The following is a 5,364-nucleotide window of genomic DNA, read 5'->3' on the forward strand; positions in this document are numbered from 1 at the left end:
CATGCTTGGTTCTTAGCAGGGCCTCAGGTGTAATACTAGAAAGTGCCTGTCAGCCCTCACCTTGCTCAAAGCATTTCGTGTCTCACGCTTTCCTTCAGGACATTTCTTACTCCTCGTTGCTGGTGGGAGGTGCAGCTGCATCAGGTAAAAAGGCTGTTTACCAGACACCATGGGACAGTCTAGAAGAAAGTAGTGAAAAATTGATTTTTGTAGCTTAAAAGTGGGTCTGTCCAACTAAAGCCTGACAGTAGATTCGAGTACCAGAGCGTGCAAGAGCTCTTAGTTGCAAATGTATATGCAATGTGACACCATGCTCACCTGTGGTTTCCCTGCAATACACTCTTTTCAGCTGCCACAGATTTTTGCAAAGCAGAAGGAGACAGAGGTCAGACCTGCAGGTACCAAGCTGGTGCAACGGGTCCAAATCTGGTCAACAGGACTTGCCAGTTTACAGCAGGTCTAAATCAAGACAAGTAAACTCAGCCTGCCTCTGGCTGCACTTCATATGATCTATAGATACACATAATATGTGGTTAATGCTTACAAGAGCTTCATATTAATTATTTGGTGAAATATAAAATATTTTTTAATCTGTTAAATCTTTACTATCAGCAATTATTCCCCAGGGCACAATAGATAGTGAGTCAGCAGGCACAGATTTAATTATCGGTTTTTACTGTAAGATGATGATGTTTATTGATATCACTATCAGACAGACACTGAAATGAAGCAGATGTTAATCGGAGGTTAAGCTACAGGAGGCGCCTAGCAGTCTGACCAAAGGGACTGATGTTCATCAGATAATAAAAGAGGAGACCTCCTTCCCTTCCTGCCTCCCTCCAGAGGCCTGCACAGAGCTCACAGAAGTACCGCCTTGTTTTGCAAACTCCTCCTCACACCATTTCCAACCCATTTGACATGCAGCTTGCCCCTTAATGCAGAGCTTTCAGTCAGTTCTAGCAGACTGTTTAGCCTAACATCCTATTCTGCTTACACAGGAACTTTATGGTTGGGTTTGGTTTATTTTTCCCCAGCACATCCTAAAGGGTGGTACCAGAGGAGTCAAAAACAGAAGTGAAGTGGTCACAAAGTCGCTGTGGTGTCACTGTTGTGAGAAGAGTCTGTCACTGATTCCCACCACACCAATGTCTGCTTTAAGTAAATCCACAGCAAGGCAAAACAGTGCTTTCTAGTTCAAACGATACAACATAAAGGAAAGGAACCTTGAGTGGGGAAGGAGTGGACAGCTTTCTGCATTTCTAAGTCTGCTGTCACTTTCTAGCATTGAACGCAATGATGTGGCAGCCTATATACTAATAAAAATATGCTGGCAGCTAACACTCACTGAAGTATATTAATGTTTAACATTAGAACTTGTAACAGGACTACTGAGCTAGTGCAAACAATCATCTAGGTGGATAGCTTTCATGATTATTTCAATGGCACAGTTTTTTCCTAGTTTCAGTGGAAGATGAGTTAAAAAAGAAAAAGTGCTACTTTTTAGACAATCAGTAGTGCTATGTACTACAGCAACACTGTGCATTTTATTTTTATTATTACCATTTGTGGATCAGCTAGGGCATTTTTAAGCCATGCCATGTTGCAGCACCATCATCCAGGCTCTCCAGGTATGCTCCCAACCCAACACTAAGATCCCTTCTTTGAGGTCCTGCTCTTACCACCACCCCCAGCTTGACACCTGGATGCAGGATCCTCAACAAGCTGACATTGGTATATGTTTAAAATTGTAAATGGGTTGCTTTAAACTACTAGGAAGAGAGATTTGATACCACTGGAGATTGGCACAGTTAATGAGGTGGGGAGCAATGATCCTTTTTTCCAATTAAAAAGAGAAAAAGAAGGAGAGAGACCAACCTTTGGAATTTCAACATATGAGAGCAGATCATTTGCAAGAGAACCATGTTCAGTCTCTGTGCCTAGCTGCAGGGAATTTGTGGTTTCATTTGAGGCCCTTTTGGACTGTTTTTCATGTCAAAATTACATATTTGCTATAATTTGTCTCTCTTTCAAGATTTACTGAAACAAAGGAAACATTTGAATGAGATTTGAGACAACTTCTTTCTCACCTGTCAGGAAGGTAATCCCCAACCTTCAGATAAATGTGGGCATGTGGTTTCCAGTATTCTCACTCCATATGTCTTCACAAACACCAAATATATCTAACATAAGAGGACAGGTTTTTTTCCCCATAGATCAAAAGGTTACAGTGATGGACCTTGCCCAGGATGATCCAGACTTTCATCCATATAATGCCTTCATTTGCACTCCCTATAGAAATATAGACTCCCTGGCACAGAAATCAGGACACAAGTTGAAGGCACCAACCCATTCCAGCACCCTCCATCTCAGTCATATCCACTGTAAAGTGGAACAAAACTGTAATTCCCAATTTAGGAATTGAGCTGTGCTGGTGAACAACTGACATTTTGACCACTGTAACTCTGAAATAAGGAAGTCATTTCAAGGTGGTGTTTTGTCCTGATTCTTGTTCCTAAAGAGAAATGGTGTTTGACGCTTTGTGTCAGCTCTCTTCCTCCGATATTTTGGAGTAAACACTCTAGAGTAAATGCTATATTTCTTAAATCTGCTGCTTACATGTTATCCTGGTTGTAGGTTTGAAATCTGCCTTCATACGCTCGTGTTTGTACTGGGTTTGGAGAAACATCGATGAAAGCAGAGGGAGAAGCTCCTGCAAAAGAGCAAAAAGAAAAGTCAGGTTTGCACTGCATGTCACTGCCAGCCCCAATTAAAGGAAAGTTTAATTAGTGTATATGCATTCACATGAGGAATTTTTGCCATTAGAGCTGTTTCTGTCACAAATCACACCTCATGGCACTCTGACCTTTGTTTGTACAGTAGGTCCAGCCCTTGCCTTACCCCAGAGGCAACTGTTCCCTCTGTTATAAAATGCAACATTGGGTCAAAACTTGAGGCACCAAGCTCACATAGCCTTAACACAAGCAAAGCCTCCCTTTTTCCTGTGTGAGCCAGTGTCTGGTACTGGTGTGAACAGATCAGACAAGGGACCGCTTACTGGCTGAGAGTGCATCTCTCAGTGCTTTTGCTTTCCTTGCTACATGGCTGGATTCCTTCCCAGAGCAGGGAGATGGGGGGTGGGGGTGGGGGAAGTGCTTTACAGGGGATTTTCCTATTGGAGAAGGATGTGGATATGCAATTAATTCTTTCCAAGAAGGCAAATGTTGATCTAGGCAAGACTTTCTTCGAAATCCCATTGACACACTGATACAGCATTTAGCCTGCAATACAGAAAAGTCTGTATGACACACCGTGGTGTTCCTTTCTGACATAAATGAACAGCAGTTATACATAATGCAAAGCCATAAATGCTGACAGACTTTTCAAGAATGTTTACATTTATTTTTCATAGCCCCAAGAAATCGATCTGTAAAGACATCCCATAAGAGACTGCATTTGGCCCTGAAATATTGTCCTGGGAGACGGTGTTTTTCTCTTCCACCTGACACATTTTACCGAGGGTATCAGCGTATGGATTTGCACCTCAGCTGTGTCATGAACAAAGAATTGCTATTGTTTTAATATGCTATGCTGGGACATTTAAACATTGATATTGTCAGGTACTACTTTACAATTCCCATTAGATTTGTTGTAAAGCACACATTTATGAAATAAAATATTGCTGTATTCACCCATAAAACTCTTTGTTATAACAGTACCCAGCATCTGGTTTTAATCAGAAGTCAGGAAATTCACAGTTCAAGCTGGAACTCCATCCTTTCCTAAACTCCTTGTGTTTAACTTCTGCAACTCAGAAATGAACAGCTTCTGGAAAAGTCTCATTGCCCTACTGAAAACTAAGCACAATAGGCATACGAGTTTGGAGTTTGGTGATGTATCGGGGCAATTCCACTTTTTGAGGCTTCCTGATGGAGCAACTTGAACAGCAGTAGTAAAGCAGGACAAGAACACAGAACATCATTGCTAATAGTTTACACAGTGGTGTTAGTGTTGCAAAGCAGGCACATTTGAACTCAACTTTCAAATCCAAGCTCTATCTGAAAATGGTTTAATACTTCCTAAGATTCTGTTTAAATGAGTTTAATGCTTTCTTTCTCTAAAAACACAACAGGGATTTTGCTGGTAAAATACAATCAGGATGGAACACCAAAATCTTTTTTTAGTGTAAATCTATTCTAAATCTTTTTGTTTATAAGTAAAGTAAAAATCCATAGGAGCAAAGAAGATAAATCAATGTAATGCACATAAGCAAAGTGGTTGAATTAATGTTTGACAGACAGTTTTGAACACAACATTTAATAATTTTCAATTGATCAGTTTTGCTAGTAAATAAAAAGATTTTCATTTGTGGGGGTTTTGTGGGTGTTCTACTATATATCTAGCATTCAGTCATTCATTTCAATCTCTCTTTTTTCTTTTTTTTTTTTTTTTTTGAGGCTTTTCTCTGCTTCTAAAGCTGAGCCGTGCCCCCAAAACCCTCCCCAAGAAAATAAATGGAGTTTCAAAGCATAGGAAGAAAGTTTAATGAATACAAACACTCTTAAAATCTAAACCAAATTTGAGTTCTACAAAACCAGGGGCTCCAGTGGCATTCACCAGATACTTAAGGGGAACCTCAACAAGTTCCTTTCAGCTATGATCCTGTATATTCACATGACTCTTCTCTGCAGCTTAGCCAAATCCTTGTGATCTGCAAAGTTCTGCAAGAAAAAACTTTTCAGAAAGTCCTGAAAAAAAGTCTCATACAAAGCAGGACTGAAGCTGTGACTGGAAATCTTGCATACATTTACCTGGCCTCTCAGGTTTAGCAACACTGATTATATATGTTCAGCAAGAGGGAGATGCTACCACAAATTTACTGCCACTTCTTTATCCAGCACCCAAGAAGAAAAATCATACACTCACAATTATATTTACCTTTTAGATTTTTAAAGAGAAATGTATCCTACAGCTCAGAGTGCCAGTGGGTAGATGCCACCTTCATCTAACATCTAAAATACTGAAGCAATTTACTGCTTTTTTCACCACATAGGACAGAAAATGTCAAGTTATATATTTATAGGAATATCTAAAGTTCCTATTTGAGGAAGTGTCAATTGATATTGCTTCTAAGCCATGGTGGTGAAGAAGAAAAATGGTCTTCCTACATAAATCTGTGTATTTCAATGAGGCTAGGTGGTCATTCAGTAAGATAGACATTTCAGATAAGTAACCTACAAAAGTGTATGGATATTTGATCTACATTCTCTATTAGCTTGAGTGCAACAGTAGGCACATGTGTAAAGCACAACTCAATGTGAAGAAGGTTGCAGAGAGGCTCGATCAGTGACCTGCCCTGAGCTGCTG

This window comes from Antrostomus carolinensis, unplaced genomic scaffold (genome assembly GCF_000700745.2).
Source record: "Antrostomus carolinensis isolate BGI_N321 unplaced genomic scaffold, ASM70074v2 scaffold1471, whole genome shotgun sequence".
NCBI lineage: Eukaryota > Metazoa > Chordata > Aves > Caprimulgiformes > Caprimulgidae > Antrostomus > Antrostomus carolinensis.